Below are 16,759 nucleotides of genomic sequence, written 5' to 3'. Positions count from 1 at the left end.
TTTTTGGCCAGCTTTGTGATACTGAGAAAGTTACTTATCATCTATGAGTATCAGTTATTTATAAAATGTCAGTAATCCCTGCCTCCCAAGATAGTTGAAGAAATTAAGTATGAGTAGAGCACTTTTTAAATGCCTAGTACAAAGTCACAAATCCAAGCGGCTTTCTATTGCATGTAGCCTAAATTCCAGAATTTGGCATTCCCAACCTCCCTAGTCTATCTAGCTGGACTTTCAGATAATTTCCCAAACTTCCAACATTCAGTTCAATTCAATCTCCTATTACATGTCAGGCATTTTGCTAAGTACAAGGAATACAATGATCTATATGCAATATGACATGGTCCCTGTTCTTGCACAGTTTATATTTTAGCGATGAAGACAGAAACGCAAACAGATAATGTCAATAAGCTGAGGAAAGTGCAACGAGAAAAGTACAATCAGGTTTCTATGAGAAGACAGGGACATTAAATCTCGGCATAAAAGGTAAGGAGAGTGTTCTGCAGCAGTTGATGCCTGAGCCACATTTCTAAGGATGAGGAGAAATTAACCAAGTTAAAACAGGTTTGGGGAGGACTTTTTAGATAGAGGAAGGACATTAGCAAAGACAATGTGATGCTAAATAGCATAATCCATTCAGCCAACTATGAGAGTATCACTGGGGCATAAAATATACCTTGTACAAGGCAAAGGCATGAACAGGGGGTAAGACTTTGATGACTTGTTAGGCATAGATGTGATCAGAAAGTCTTGAATGGTTTCTAAAAGGTAACAAAGCCAGGTTTGCATTTTGTGTCTATCTCTCTAGTGTTTGGTTAGAACGGCCATCCTCAACTCCAATATCAAAACTCACAGATGTTTCTCCAAAATATGAAGTCATGTTGAAAGTTATTATTAATAACCTTATTCATAATTAATAAATTCATTATTATTAATAAAGTAACAAAGTTTGTGAAACTTTTTCTTTAAAAATTATAGTAGAGAAAAATCACAGTCCCCTCAATTATTTGTCAATAACTCACTTGTTTTCTGAGATGCTTTCCAATTTCAAAGTCATTGCTATTATTCATCATTATTTTTCACTTACATTTTGATATGCTTTTCCAACAGGGAAAGAAAAGGGTAGGTTCATAACTAAAATGAAATTTGCATAACTTTGGGTAAATCCATGAAAGCATGTCATAAAAATGATGGTCTTTGTGTGGCAAGGTGGTAATTGTTATAGAGAATGAATTGGCAGGGGCAAATTTAGAGACAGAGGAATTATCTTAAGAGGTTGTTGGTAAACCTCCCAGCATTCTTCAGCGTGCTCATTCCAGCCTTTGCTTGGATCATTCTACCCACTGTACATGTATTTGGAATGCTCTTCCCTTCCTCTCACCACTCCAAGTACTATTGATCTTTAAGGCTCAGACAGTATTTCTTCTTCCACAACTCCAAACATACCAATATTTTCTTCCTTGTAAGACAAGCTACAAAATCAAGCATATTACCTTCATCCAGCATATTTGATCTCAGTTTGTGCTATGTGCTTTAGTTTTCTCTCCTCAGTTAGGTTTTCAAGTAGTGTAATGTAGGAAATAATATTTTTGCTTCTTAAATCTTCAAAGGGCAGACATTGCCCAGAATCAATGGAAATTCCATTTGGCCCTTTAACCTTTCCAACTTTCCTCGTAAAATTGTCTTATCATCTTTGCAATATGTCAGAAAAACAGAGAAAATGGATCTATAGAATTGTATCTGGAACTGACATTTAGTGGCACAAGAATCTTTTAATCAGGAATTCCCTAGAGAAGAAAATAGCATTCTTAGGGAATCTGTTTTGCTTTGCTTTTGTTGCCATTAATCTGAAGGTGGGGAGGGGAATGTTTATTTAGTCTTCACTATTGTTTGTTTTGGCAAACAAGATTTATCCCTACCACTTTCTAGGTTCTTCCTTGAATATCAGGGTTTAGAAATATCTTTCCCAGAGTTTACTGTTTCCAGCACCCAAATGTGATCTATAATCTGCCAGTGAGGTAACTTTGTGTGAGATCTGGAAGGAGAAGAAAGGCAGAATCCATTGCCTTTATCTTCCAGAAGCAGTGGTGGATGGATGCTCAGACTTCGGCAGATATGAGGTTTTACAAGTGGCATCCAGGTATCACCTACTTTAACATCCCACCAGACAGTACCCACCTGAATGTGGCTGGAAAACTAGGACCATATGACAAAGATTTCTAGTAATTCCTGAAGAGAGAACAGCATCAACTTCCTGATTTTCTGGACCATACCTGAAAGCTCATGCCATCTTCACTGACATTCACTACTCTGGCCTTTCCACTGATTTTATAATGCCCTCGTTCACTCTGCTAAATCCCTTTCTGCTTGAAATACCTAAAGTGGCTAAATCCTTACTGATTCATAGTCATCTCATTCACACATTAAAATTCTCATCCTGATAAAATCATATTTTCAAAGGGAACCATGATCAATAGATTTATGAATTTCACTAAGCAACTTTGTGAGATTCTTTAATTTCCATAATGTTCTTGTATTATTTGTGTAATCCCCTGTTGATTTCCTTGAGTAATTAATAGGAGCATCTCTAAAATGGATAAAATTTACGTGTGTCTTTAGAGGGAAGACTGATTAAAGAGCTAAAAATTGTCTTCCATGCTGAAAGTAGCTTTGGGAGAAACAGAAAACAACATATATAGTATGATTAGTGGCATCACCAGAGGAGAAGCAGGCAAACGGAGTCTCTGGGACCTGCACAGGGAAGAAAGAGAAATTATGGGAAGTTGGTTGCGCTTGAGAAGGTATCTCAGTGATTAGTAATAAGCATACATCTGGCCATGAAACCAGGCCTCTTTTGACTCTGCATCCAACCCAAGCATAGACATCCCCATTATCTGAGAAGAGTCCTCCCTGAACATCATTTCTTCGTGGGGACTATTTCCTAAGGACTCTGATTTTAATGTCATTTGTTATTCTTCATTCATTCATTCACTCATTTAACAGTTGTTAATTGATTACCTATTATATGCAAGCACTGTTATAAATACTGGGGGCACTACAGTGAAAAATCATTGCCTCTCATAAAGCTTGTATTATGGTGTTGGAAACAAACATACCACAGGTAAACAAATAAAGTAATTTCAGAATTTAATAAGTGATAAACAGGAAACAAACTAGATGATAGATTGAGAGTAGTGTGGGTGTGAAGGGAGGTTGTTTTAGGTATGGAGGTCTGGGAAAGTCTCTCCGAGAAGGGGATATTTGAACTTTTATCTAAAGGTAAAGAATCAGATGTACAAGAATGGAGGAAAGAATGTTCCATTCTTTTGCTCTGGACAAACAGGCCAGTAATATCAAGTGAAAAGACCCTAGAAAGGGACCAAACTCAGTTTAAATAAAAGTAAGGGGGGCCAACACTGTAGCGTAGTGGTTAAGTTCAGCGCACTCAGCTTTGGCAGCCCAGGTTCGTGAGTTCAGACCCCAGGCACAGACATATACTACTCGTCAGCTATGTGGACGCAGCAACCCACATATATAGTGGAGGAAGATTGGCACAGATGTTAGCTCACGGCTAATCTTCCTCAGCAAAAAAAAAAAAGGAAGTGGAGAACATAGTGAGTGAGAGGTAGAACGTTGGGAGAAGCCAAATAGGTAAGGAGAATTTGTATCACAAAAGATTTTGATGGTCAGTGGTTGGGAGAGACTTGAGCCATTCTTTGTCTCTGTCTCTCTCTCTCTCTCTTTCTCACACACACACACACACATATTGCAGTATTCCAAAGTCAACTCTGTGGTAATGCCTGCTTATATCTCTGCAAAAAAAAAAAGCAAATAAACCCCAAATATAAGGTGCTCTGGGGGAAAACTCAGCTCTGTATGAGGCAGACAAAAATAATCTAAGCCAAGAAAAAACTTGAGGAGCATTTCCTGTTGTGATTGAATGCAACTGAAACTACAAACCCAAGCAATAGAAAAGCAGTAAATTTGTGAATTCCAATATTTAATTTAGACTTGGCAGCATCCCACCCTTTTTTAGAGAGAGACATCAGCAGGACTGTATTGCTTAATGATGTTTCCTGCATACCTTTGTGTATTAATAGTCTTCAAAGGAAATACTTTTCATATCATTACTATTATACTGTAATCAAGAAAAAAAGTCTTGTGACCCAATAGCATCTGACTGAGTAAGGCATGCAATGAGAAGTTATCAAAGTATTTTAAGCAAGGAAGTGACATGATCTGATTTATATTTAGGAAAATCACTGTATGGGTGAGTGGAGAACTGGAAAAATGTAGTCTAATTTAGAGAATTTTCCAATAGTCAAGATAATGAATAAGGGTGCCCTGGATTAAGATGATGGCAATAGAAGTGGACAGTAATTTATATTTTAAGTAGAGATGACAGGACTTGATTGTTTGGACGTAGAAGACAATAAAAACAGGTAACCAGGCATGACCACTAGATTTTAGGATTTTCCCACAAATTGAATGATTATATCATTTACAGGAATGGAGAAGACTCGGGGAGTGATGATAGGAGGAGGGCTCTATCAAGAGATTTTCCAGATATACTACCTACGATGTATATACTAGCAGTAATGTGTTGGCAAATGCTTAACATTTGTTAAACCTTCCAGGAAAAAGGATATACAAATACACTCAAATGTAAGTTTATTATAAATTTTACTCATAGAAATAATGATAGCACACAATTTCAAATAAAAATATATGAAATACTGTTGTAAAGATCATACAGCATTGTGTGATTCTTATTTTTTAAAAGTACTCAGCTTCTTCAGGGTAGCCACAGAGAAGGAAAATAGATGGGTATAAAGCAAATTTGGGATTTGGCAGTTGAAGAAATAGAGGAAGAAGGAGACACAGAGTTTGAGATTGTCACAGAAGCCACTCAAACAAGTCGCGGACTCTCTGATGGATACGAAGGAAGCGAAGAGAAGACAAGACGGATGGAAAGTGAAAATGAACACGAGGTTTTGATTAGATTAAAAGATTTTTGAAATTGGGAAGTACTAGAGTAAACGAATCGGAAGAACAGGAGCCGACGTAATTACTAACGTGGCAAGGTCTGACATATGTATGACCCCGCAGCGGATGGCCGAGGTAGGTAGAAAACAGATTTTTAGAAATGAGAAGATTTATGATTTAGAAGGCTAGGGTGTTGGATGCGTCATCCCTGTGAAAGTTGAATTGACCGTGAATAATGACTGTAATAGGAGTAGAGAGGAAGAAATAATGAGCTGAGAGCTAAATTTTTCAGTGAATGAGAGAAAGTGCTCAGGAGTTTGGTAGAAGTTGTGGATAGTGAGTGGTACGTACCTCAAAGAATCTAAGATTTTTGAATGAGGAAGGGGGAAAATGATATGAAAGGGGCACTGATAAGCAAGGATGATATCTATCCAACTCTTGACCCTGGGAACCATAGGACAGGAGAGATAGTCAGATGATAGATAGATAGATAGATAGATAGATAGATAGATAGACAGATAAATGTATTTCTTCCGATGATGACTTTGTATTAGTACAACAAGTTGAGTGATCCCCAATGATGGTTATGTATAAACCTTGTGGGTTACAACACATCACTGCATGTACTGCGAAAATTTATAGAATGATAAGAATATTTAAAAGCCTTCAGAAAACCTTCTAAACTATAAAATTGGGGAAAATGGTGTTTAATTTTCAAAAGCAAAAATCTTCTATAAAAGGATTATTTAAAACTGCTCTGACAAGGATAACAGAAACTGAATTACAAGTGTCATGTGTAGCTTATAAAATCAACTAGAGGCACTGTTATCATAAAAGGTTAGGAACCAGTGAGATAAAATACCAAAGAGGATAAAATAAGATTACAATTTGAAAGCATTTGAAAAGGCAAACATATTCACATACAAGGTCATAATATTATTACAAAATGCAAATTGAATACAAAATAAGAGATTAGCCTTCTGGCACTTTCCTCTGTAGGTATATTATTCATTTCTCAGTTGTGTCTAAACTCGAGTGGACATCAATCAGTCAAGTATTTAGAGTCCCCAGCACAGCAGGGTGCACAAGTGTTTGGAAGAACAGGTTCTGTCCTTATGAAGTAGACTAATTCTGTATAAAAAATTATTAGAGGAAAAAACAGCACGTAGCCAACTATTAAACGGTGTGGTAAGACCACAAGCATAACTTCGATTCAGAAAAAATAATAATCATTGAGAGTCAGAGTGAAAATTACTAAGACTATCCTTGCACTAAATTTTGCCCCTCACTCTAATGATTTATTTAAGAGACTGTCATCAGTAAGAACTTTTAACACGTGAAAAAGAAATTAAATAAAACCAGAAAAATTAAAATGAAAGCACAGTTTATCTCTCTTCTGACAAAAAGGTCACTCTGCCCATAATAACCACAGTAACTTTTTTTAAAAAAGACAGTCCAACTATCAAAACAGAGTATCAATGATTTTCACACTTTTTACTCTCTTACGAGTAATTGAGAAATCATCCACAACCAAGCACTTATTCATTCAAAAGAGATTTATTGAGAACCTACATCGTACTCAGACAAGGATTAAATGTTATTGTCGATGTTCATTCAGTGTAAGATACAGCCTCCACCTTCAAGGAATTTACAGTCTAACTGGGAAAACATGATTAACCAGATGGAATATTGAAGACAGTAAATAATTGGGTTCTGTCTTTTTTCAAATCAGATGCCCAATAAATTCATGGTGCAGCATTTCATATTCTAAAGCTAAAAACGGGGAAGACTTGTAGAGCCTGAAGGACACCAGGAAGCTTCAGAGAAGAACAGGGAGACGAAATTGGCTGGATTTGCCTAAGCAGGAAGGCTGGAAAGCACAAGATAAAGAACAGCTTCTCAAACTGAAGACTGTGTTGCATGAAATAACACTAGGGAATATGTTAGAGTCCTCAAAAGTCCACAAAGTAAATATGGTGAATTGTCTAGGACTTGATTCAACAACAAATGACTTAAAATGTTGTTTTTAAGTGAACACAAACATATTATGAAGTAGAATGCAAAATGTGAAGAAATTTTTCAAATTACAGATGAAAACTTGTTCTTTGACATCATCTTAGAATATGAAATTATTGTCCACAAACAACGGCAGTTTGTCAGAAAAGATTTATCAGGAAAGATAGAGTTGGGTCTGGCAGTGGTCAAAGTATATTTCCTAATTGAAGGAAATATAGTGATACTTAAGGAAAGGAGAATAAAACTGAATAAGTAGGTCCTTAAAGCCATATAAAGGACTTTTACCTCTTGATACACGGCTATCTACTCCCCGAATTAAGTTAGATTTAATGTAGTAGAAATATGAAAAGAATTTTAAGTTCTCAAACATAAAATATAAGATAAATGTTAATCTTCTACAAATGTACAAGATGGAATAGAAGTGGAAATGGAGGTAGAGGTGTCGGGAATGCTACGAGATAAAAGATTATTGATGTCATCCAAACTTCTGCTGGTGAAGACATGGCTTAAAATGATGGGTATATGTTAACAACAACAACAATAAAAAAAAGTCTGAAGAAAATAGGGGTAAGGACCTATGTGACAAATATGAAGACTAATTATAATGTAAATTTTGAGTTATATATAAATCTCTCAATCTTATTAATCAAAATGGCTTCAGGTGGTAGGAGATAATGCAGCTAATTAAATGTTGTATTTATACTTTCCATCTCAGGAATCTCAAGCAAGAAACACATGATCTTAAGATAGTCTCTGTCCCCTTTGGCACTCCCACTGGATGTCCCACGGACACCTGTGTCCACACCCGGAAGCCAGAGGCCGGTGCAGGAAGTGCTGGTGGGGGTGGTTCTAGGGAGACAATCACTGCGTGCACAGGGCGATGCTGGTGATTACGGAGGTGGCAGCTCTTTAGGAGATGAAAGGGCTCACTCGTCAGCTCTGGCTGCTGAATTTAATGTATCCCCTGGTGAAAAAGAGAAAGTAGCAGTGGCCTAAGAGTTAACACATAGACCAAGACTATGAAACTGTCAGACTGCAAAACGCTATTAATTTTGAAAGTGGGAACTTAATTGGCTCCCTCTTACCACCTGTGGTTGATGTTAGTTCTTCAATAAAGGAGAAAAAAGACCATCTGAGGTGAGTGATCTTAGAGACTATAGCTGCCTCCCACTGGGCCTCTTAAAGAGAGTGTTGACAATTTTATTATAAGCCTCTCCTAGAGGGGTTTCTCACTTTCATGTATAATTTGTCATATCCTCGCACTAACGTGACTAATAATTTGCTTAAATCATTTTTGCCATATTTTGAAAACAGAGAAACAAAAAGTGGCTTTTTTAGCAGCTGGGATCACATGCTTGTTCTCTTTCTTTACATTATTCTAATATAAAAGCAGCGGTGGGGAACACGGAAGACAGACCAAGAGCGATTTCAGCAGCTCTTCACCAATGTCCAGGAGACTGAGCCTTCAACAGTGTAAAAGAATATTTTGTAAGAATTTTAAGATTCAGTATGGTATAATTCCTTCTTCCTCTGTGAATCTCACTGATGTCACATTCATACTTTCCCTGGCATGACAGAGAGGGAATCATGACCTTCTCCCCTCTGGCCGTAATGAAGCCAAGATCACGGTATACAACAACATATACTAGAGGAAGAGCAAGATTTCATCCAACATTAAAAAATTCACCTTTCGGCGCGGCCGAGCCCAGCGGCGGGGCGGAGGCGGTGGAGAGGCCCGCGGCAGCAGGGAGCGACGGGCAGGCCAGCGCGGCTAGCAGCAACCATGTCGGTGTTCGGGAAGCTGGTCGGGGCGGGAAGGGGTAAGGCCGGCAAGGGCGGCCCGACCCCGCCAGGAGGCCATCCAGCGGCTGCGGGACACGGAGAAGATGCTAAGTAAGAAGCAGGAATTCCGGGAGAAGAAGATCGAACAGGAACTGACGGCCGCCAAGAAGCACGGCACCAAAAACAAGCGCGCGGCCCTCCAGGCGCTGAAACGCAAGAAGAGGTATGAGAAGCAGCTGGCGCAGATCGACGGCACACTATCAATCATCGAGTTCCAGCGAGAGGCCCTGAAGAATGCCAACACCAACACCGACGTGCTCAAGAGCATGGGCTATGCCTCCAAGGCCATGAAGGCTGCCCACGACAACATGGACATCGATAAAGTTGATGAGTTAGTGCAGGAGATTGCTAACCAGCAAAAACTTGCAGAGGAGATTTCAACAGCTATTTCAAAACCTGTAGGGTTTGGAGAAGGGTTTGATGAGGACGAACTCATGGCCGAATTAGAAGAACTAGAACAGGAGGAACCAGACAAGAATTTGCTGGAAATCAGTGGACCCGAAACAGTCCCTCTACCAAACGTTCCTTCCGTTAAGCCTACCATCAAAACCCACCAAGAAGAAGGAAGAGGAAGACGACGACATGAAGGAATTGGAGAACTGGGTTGGATCCATTTAACTGGTCCAGCGCGGGCTGGGGCCAGACAGACTCTGGTGGCCTGCTCAGCGGGCAGGAGTGTGCTTATGCAGGGCAGGCAGGACGTGGTGCAGGCAGGTTCCATCGCTCTCGAATCTCCCTCCAAAGCAGCAGGGCCGCATCACTGCTCACTCTCTGCATAGCATGGTCTGCACCCAGCTGTATGGGCAGGTGGGAGAGGGGAGGGGGGCTGGGGGAGGGGCGAAGGGGGCAGGCGGGGTGGGAGTTACCTGCTGTTTATAATGTTGAATTTCTGTAAAATTGTATTTGCAAATCCAAAAAAAAAAAAATTCACCTTTCATGGAAAGTAATGACTCATGTCACATGAAGGTCAGAGGGGCGATTGGTGCAGTGTAAAACTGAATTCCAAATATCTGTTACAAATTATTTGACCATTGAAGTAAAGTGAATAAGGACCTCAGTGCCTGAACAAACCATTCACTCTTAAATCTGTATGCCTTTGCTTCAGGGTATACCCTTTACCTGAAAAAGAGTCTCACACCTTTCTCTCTTCCTCCTAACTCACCCTCTCTCAACAAAAGAAAAAAGAAAAACTGGGACGTAGTATGTATTATATAAAAATCGGCTACTAGTTTATAATGATCTTTCACAATTGTTTAAAAAATTAGAAATAATAGACGTAAAACACCTGACATAGTTTCTACCACAAAGGAAATATCCACTAAATGGTCATGAACATTATTCTTATAACAAGCATTTAATGAAGACATCTTTACATGTCTATCTCCCCAGCTAGAATGTTAGCTTATAGAGGACAGGCATGATGTCGTAATTATTCATTTAATAAGTATTTGTTAAACATCTGAATGTTCAAGGCACTGTGATTTGTATCGAGATATGATGGAAGACAAGCTAGTAGCAATTTGAGGATTTCCTAGACGAAACTACCCTGCCAAAGTATTAGTACCCCGTCCACTTCTATATTCCCTATCATTTAGCATCTATCATACATATTGAAAATATCTATTTAGATGTTTGTCTTGTGGAGTCAGAGGAGGCTTTCCTTGCCTTATTCATGAGTGTACCAATTTAATAAATATTAATTGATCATCTTATGATGCATTCTGCTTTTATTTCTAGAAATCATAATTGTATTCATACATGAAAATTTTCTCCTACAGTCATTAGTGTTAGTTTATGAGTTCCCAAGTTTTTGAATGAACAGATTATATACTGTTACTTTAAGTAATTTTCAATGTTTCACATACGTGATTGATTAAACATTGAAAATATTTTCCTTGTATAGCCTTTTCCGTTTTCTGGAGTACAGTATGAAATCGTATGAAGATATTATTTCCAGATTAAAATGTAAGATTTCCTTCAGTTCGAGATCTGAGTCAATTCCAAGATGATAATAAGGTAAAATCATAAACTCCAAATAATACTTAGCTGGCTGAGACTTCTCAGAGATCTTTAGATCAAAAATTTACTGGAACATCACTCCAGGTTTCTCTCATGAGGGTCAGTAACCCCTCATTTCTATCACAGCACTCACACTGAACCTAGTCAAGTAGGGCTCCAACTTCAAGAGTAACTAATTGCTACTCATTCATCTTAAGAAATTCTACTCATTTTTTTTTAATGTATAAGGCATGTTACAATTTCACTCTACTTGGAATCACAGGAAATAAAAGGTGAACTTTGAATATCTTGATTCTATCCCCAACTTCTATTCCCAAAGCCACTTTGCTAAATAGGGAACTTAAATGGCTTTCAGAGAAAGGAATTTATATCAGATTCTTAGGCTGCCAAGATGGATGCAGGCAGAAAAGACATGTCTATATATCAGCAGAAATTCTGCACATATTAAATGTTAGGTAGAAATTAACAATCTTCACAGTAATTAATCTCTGCCTTTATTAGCTGATATAATAAATAATATCATTATCTCAATGTAATGATCTTCAATGGTAGAATCTATTTTTAAGGACTTTTAAGATATAGACATAGTTTTAGCTTTTAAATCCTTTTAGAGTTTTCTAAGATTCAGCTATATGTTCTACTCATACTTCCTGTCCGTTAAGACAAAACCCATTTTCTTTGATAACATCACATTATTTCCACTGACATACTAATGGATCCCACTGTGTGTTACAAGTTTATGACTATATGATTCATTTCTATGATAATCTCACTTTTGTTAATATAACAGCTCCAATTGTAGTACATCAATTCCTGAGATATCCACAGTCACATCCTAATGACTTTTTCAACCCTTAATGTGTTTTAAAAGAGTCACTTTGTTCTGCAATAAAAAAAAAAAAAACTTGTAGGAGACTTCAACCAACTACATAGTCTCCTCTCTACAAAATAGGAAGAATGTAGTAATCCAACACTCTGCATTTATGTAGAATATCTCCTCAAAAAGATCTCAAAGAATGTAGCAACAAAACAAACTACGGAGGATAAAAATAAATTTTCCAAATGATTCATTACATATTGCTACATCTTCTAGATTATAGTAATTGTGCTACAAGGATATTTAACATGATATCTATGGGCCTGAGAGTTCATGGGTGGGCTTCAAAGAGTAGGTAAAGCCCCTGATATTGTAGAAAAAAAGTTATGTATGTATATATTTAAGAACATAACTTTCATCACATTCTAAAAGTGGTCTATGTGATCCAAAAAAAGATTGAGAGAACTCATTTTAGCCTATCCTTGTAACATAGACTAGAGGAAAACAGTTCAGGAGCTTAGACTGTAAGAAGTGATTCATATGTGAATACAATCGGGGAAGAAATGGAAATAGTACTTTAAACATCCATCCATGAGTACCAAAAGGAATTTGGAATTATAAAAAAGAGAATTGATATAAAATAATAGTTTTCACTTAAAAAGGCAAAAAAGTAGATTAAAATTAGAATACAGCAACAGATGCTTATACCCTTTTCATAAGACAGACCTTTTTGGATAAAAGACAGATATTTTCATAGAAATAAATTGGAGAGTCTGTAATCAATGGTAAAAGGGAATGGAGGTAAAATCTATGGGAAGAGGTGAAGAAATTTTTTTAACTTAAGAATTGGGATGAGAATTCCTTTTCTTGTGGGATCTGCCCTTGTGAAAAACAGCCTACTTGGGACAAAGTCCACTTGGAGCTCCAAAACATTAGAGAAGAGAACTAAATTCATCCAGATAAGACGAGTAGAAGACTTTTGTTCAGAGAGAAAAAATAAGAAATTAGGAAGGAGAGAAGGAATTTAGAGATGGAGAGATGAGAAAAACTTGGGAGTAAGGGCTAAGAAAACACCATGGTGAAGAACAGCTGAAAGAAATTAACTAATAACGATGCGCAGAAGCAGAGCTAAGTTTGGTAGGGTTGACCTTATGTTTTGGTGGTCCTCATTGAGAAAAAGAGAACCCCAAATTTCAAATTAGGATCTTTGGAAGAAACATGCACAAGTAGGGCCCAATGAAACTTCAGCCTCATTACTTTCATGGAAATCCATAACTAGTCATGTTTGCCATTCCATTTAAACTTATTTTCTCTATAGCATATAAACACTATCTCAAAACATATTCAGTAAATCTCCTGCACTCAAAATGCTTTGAATGAATGCTATTTTTGTGGAAAATCTAAAAGAGAGCTGAATTTCTCATGGGTAGAAGAGAGACAGGACAAGGTGATCCTAAGAATGTAAGTCTGCTGGAAATTAACAGAAATCTTGAAAAAGCCATGAAACTTGGAGGAAGGTGTCAAGTTAATTTACTTAGCTCTTGAATAACAAGAAGGCCTTCAACTAACAGCTTGCTTACAAAAAGTAAGCTTAGACTTCATCCAGCCTAATGGAGCGAAAAAGGGGAAATGTTACCATACAGATCAAAATGTGTACAAAGGTAGTGAGAGTAAACTTTAACTAGAGTAGTCCTTCTTCTACATGCATCCATATTTTAAAATTCATGACTCCCTCACTAACAATTTTGTCTTCCTAAAATAACCCTTAGGCAGGCATTGAGGCATCACATTAGTAGGAGATGCAATTGTTCTGATTTTCAAGAAGAGCAGTGTAACATGATGGTTAAGGATGCCCGGGAGTAGCTGCAGCCCTTGTTAGTTGTGTGATTTTTGGCAAGTTCCTTAAAGTTCTATGATTCCATTTCTTCATACATAACATGAGGATAATATAAGATCTGTCTCACTCTCTCTCCGGCTTTACCAAGTATAACTTACAAATAATAAAAATTCTCCCATTGTCGTTGTGCCGGTGAGTAAGTTTTAGTACATAGATGTAGTTTTACAAACAACAGTCCAATTCAGCCTTAAAACATTTCCATCACCCCCAAAAAGTTCTAGCATGTTCATTTGTAGGCAATCTCCACTTCTAGAACCAGGAAACATTGATCTTCTTTCCATCTCTATAGTTTCATCTTATTTAGGAAATTCATAAATATTGAACCATTTGATATGTATTTTTTCACTTAGGATGTTTTTGAGGTTCACAAATGTTATTACATGCATCAATATATTGTTCCTTTTAATTATTAAATAATATTCCATTGTAAGGATCTGCCTCATTTTGTTTATGTGTTCATCAATTCGATATGGACAGTGGGTTTGTTTTCAATTTGGAGCTGTTACGAGCAACGCTACTATCAACAATCACACAGAAGTCTTTGTGTACATATTTGTTTTCATTTCTGTTAGATAAATACCTAGAAGCGAAATGCTAGGTAACATGGCAAGTGTACGATTAACATTTTTAAGACATCATAAAACTGCTCTCCAAAGTAGCTCTACCGTATTACATTCCCACAAACAATGTATTGAGATTCTAGTTTTTCTGCATTCTTTACAATACTTGGTATTCTCTGTCTTTTTAATTTTTGCCATTCTAGAGTGTGGTGGATATCTCATTGTGGCTTTAACTTTCATTTTTCTAGTGACCAACAATGTTGAGCATATTTCCATATGCTTTTTTGCTACCCGTATCTCAAAATGACTATTCAAATCTTGTGCCCATATTTCACCTGGGTTGCTTGCCGCCTTCTTGAGTTGTAAGTTTTTAATATTTTCTGGATACAAGTCCTTTATTAGATATATGATTCACATATGTTTTCTTGAATTCTCTGGCTTGTCTTTTCTACTTTCTTAGTATCTTTTTTAGGAGCAAAACTTTAATTTTTAATTTAGATGAAATCCAATTTATCTTCTTTTTTCTTTTATGGATCATCTTTTTGATGTCATTATATCTAATATCTCTTTGCATAACTCAAGATCGCAAAGATTTTTCTCTTGTGTTTTACATTTTTAGTGCTCACATTTAAGTATATGATCCATTATAGGTTAATTTTTGTTATTGGCTAAGGAAAGAATCTAAATTACCTTTTTTCTTTGTTTCTTTTTCTTTGCACATAGTTTCCAATTGTTCCAGCACCATTTGTTGAAAAGACTATCACTTCCCAATAGAATTACATTGCACTTTTGCCAAAACCAATTAACCAAATAATGATGAGTATGTCAAAATCATGGACATCTGTATATTCCCTATGGTAAATAATAATTACTGATAAATGCAAGTCACTTACAAACAGAAGCATTTAAAATGCATATGCATTCAACTTCTTCAATAGACAACTAATTCATGTGTATTTATAATATAGGTAATCTTGGCAATACGAAGGTAAATCAGACATGGAACCTACTGTCAAAACATTTACCATCTAGACTAGGAAGCGACAAGGGCTTCAAGAGGGCAAACATAAAGTGGATATTTAGGCAGGAAGGATTACCTCAACTGAGGCTATCTGCATAGGCTTCATGGAGACAGTGGCCTTAGAAACAGAACTTGACTGATGAGTGGGATCTGATTCTATAGAAATAAATTGAAGGGCATTCTAAAATGAGGATAAAGCCTGGACACAGACAAGGAGGCAAGAGAGGAGGGAGAGAAGCATAGTTGAGCAATATATAGGATATATCCAAAAGAGACAAGAATGGTAATATGGAAAAATAAATTTGAAAACATTAGTGCCAGACAAGAATTGGATTTTATTTTCTAAGCAATTGGAGTTACTTAAGGTTTATGAGCAGAAGAATGTCATGATTGATGCTCATAGCTATGCCAGTGCCAGTAAAGTGAAACTGTTAAAAAACATTTACCATCATTTCTCACATTATTTGATTTCACTTAGGAGGTGCTTTAATTTAGTTCCTGCTCTAAAAGTTTCTTATTCTTATGCTGGTACCAATTAAATTATAATAAAAGGATTCTTTAGATTTGAGCATTCTTTTTTTTTTTTTTTTTGAAGCTCATTCATTCATTCATTCAATAAATATTTTAGTGGTTCTATGTGCTGGGCTCTGGATATATAGTGGTGTAAAAATGTATATTGTTCTCAGTTTTCATGAAGCAAATTTACATACATGCACAGTACACTCACATACACATTACATATGTAAATTTACATACATTAGCTAAATTATAGTGATTGCTAAAGAGCGGTAACATCTCATGTTTAAATAGACCTTAACATTTGGAAAATTTATTTCACATAACTTATTTAATCCTCATGAAAGTCATTTTAGGATGGTGTTACAACCCTCACTTTACACATGAGAGTATTAAAGAACACAAGGTTAACCCATTCAAGATCATGAGGCTGGAACATTAGAAAGTCAGTACTGTTAACTGGAGATCTCCTGATTCTAAACCCAATACTCTTACCATAGTGTTTAAGACTTTTCAGTGATAGATTTTTTTCTACATTAACGTGGAGAAAATTCAGTGTCTGGCCCAATCCACGGTATGATATGCAACACTGAAAAAATATTCTTCTCATTTTGATACATTTCTTAACCATTTTATTCTCTCTACCAAACAGTCCAGCCCAACCTTCCTCCCTCCTCCACGCGCACACTCCGGAAGATGCTTAAGAAATGCCACTCTGGTGTAATTCTGACTGCTCAACTCTGGGTCACATATTCAGTAGCTCATACTCTGAGCAGGAAGATCAGACCTCTTAACAGAGCAACTGTTTGTCAGAAAGTTTGGAAAGCTCAGCCCAAAGCCTCTCCAGGGTAGAAAGACACAAAGGATAGAAAGATTTACATGAAAGCTGAGAAAACCTACAGAGTTCTATTAACGGGGCAAAGATTTTAAATTGCTTCCAAACTGGTGAATTTGGCCCAGAAATATATCCTTAATTCAGGACGTCCAGCCTCAAAGGCAATTCACTCTAGAATCACATAAGAGCCAAGAATTTGAAGCTTAATGCTTTCTTAAAATAAATGATCATTTTTTTAAGCCACAATTTCACT

General features: G+C 36.9%; 1 pseudogene; it reads left to right on the top strand.

The window, feature by feature from the left end:
* The first annotated feature begins 8,782 nt into the window (after positions 1-8,782).
* LOC106837767 (charged multivesicular body protein 4b pseudogene) lies at positions 8,783-9,631 on the top strand (annotated as a pseudogene).
* Positions 9,632-16,759: the final 7,128 nt, after the last annotated feature.

Source organism: Equus asinus, chromosome 3 (assembly GCF_041296235.1).
Source record: "Equus asinus isolate D_3611 breed Donkey chromosome 3, EquAss-T2T_v2, whole genome shotgun sequence".
Taxonomy (NCBI): domain Eukaryota; kingdom Metazoa; phylum Chordata; class Mammalia; order Perissodactyla; family Equidae; genus Equus; species Equus asinus.
This window is presented reverse-complemented; position numbering and strand designations above follow the sequence as displayed.